Source organism: Nannospalax galili, unplaced genomic scaffold, assembly GCF_000622305.1.
Source record: "Nannospalax galili isolate Female #2095 unplaced genomic scaffold, S.galili_v1.0 scaffold1485, whole genome shotgun sequence".
NCBI classification, from domain to species: Eukaryota; Metazoa; Chordata; class Mammalia; order Rodentia; family Spalacidae; genus Nannospalax; species Nannospalax galili.
In genome coordinates this window covers 628997-630235 of record NW_008353031.1, presented here as the reverse complement: position 1 = coordinate 630235, position 1239 = coordinate 628997, and positions in this window count along the sequence as shown.

The window sequence follows — 1239 nt, the reverse complement described above, 5'->3', positions numbered from 1 at the left end:
ACAGAAAAAAAGATACATTCTGCTTATCTGTTGGACTCTATTTTTCTCCTTGTTGCCATTTAGAGTATGAGTAAGAGTTACTGTTTTTTCTTACCTGCTCCATAGATATACAAAGTTACACCTTCATACAATTATAACATTTTTACCATCTGGCAGATACAGTAAGAGCAAAACAGTCGGGAAGTTTTTGATGTCAGCTTCTTGCGCTGCTAGCAGGTATGGTTCTTTTGAAAGGAAAATCCATTTACTTTGATTGCTATTATAGTTCAAAAACTATTGATTTATCCCTGCTTGCAAACTCTTTTAAACAGGAACCTACAGAGATTGAGACAAAAATCTATATTTTACTTTGTTCTTTCACTCAAGGTACTTCAAGTAAAAATGTTTAAAAAATAGACAGGTTAAGTGAGTTCAAGTGAACAATGTTATTCGGAGTCTCCATGTAAGAAGGAATGCCTCCTGATGCTTTCTTTTTAACAGCTCATATTAGATTATATATTCCTAAGAGAGTAGGGTCATGTCCACTTAACTAACTCTATACTGTGTTATTTCATTTCCCATGAGGCTGGTGTAACTGTTATATGTGTAACTGATTTGGTGTGTACTTCCCACATGCTTTATTAAGAGCTTCTCTCTGCTCAGCACTCAAAGGCATCTCAATGCACATGGACCCCATGTCTTCCGAAAATCTTCTCCCACCTGATCTTACTACCTAATGCCCTAGAACTTCAGTGTGAGACATTTCCATTTCTCCAAATGTCACAATTTGTTTCACACTAAGATTCTTTAATCAAAGATTTCCTTTTACCCAAAATGCTAAAACTACAGCCACACCACTCACAAGACCCACATCCTTGCAAATCTGTGAAATTCTAGTTCTGTTTAACATTTTACAATATTTTCTTTTGCACTCCTTTTAAAGATATTTTATTTAATTACGTGGGGGGGGTATAGAGGCAAGAAGAGATCATCAGATCCATTGAACCTGTCATTACTAGCATTTGCAGGAAGCTCAGCCTGTGTGGGGACTTGGATCCTGACTATGGCCTTTGTGATTGTGCGATAAGTACTCTAACTGCTGCACTTTCTTTCTAGCTTCTGATTTCTCAGTCCTAAGTTGAATTGTTCATTGTATCCATGTTTCTAATATATCTAATTTTTTTCAAACTTTACACACCTAACTTTTATATACCCACGTGCAAATGTTTCTTTATAGTATAGATATAGTATTATAGTATA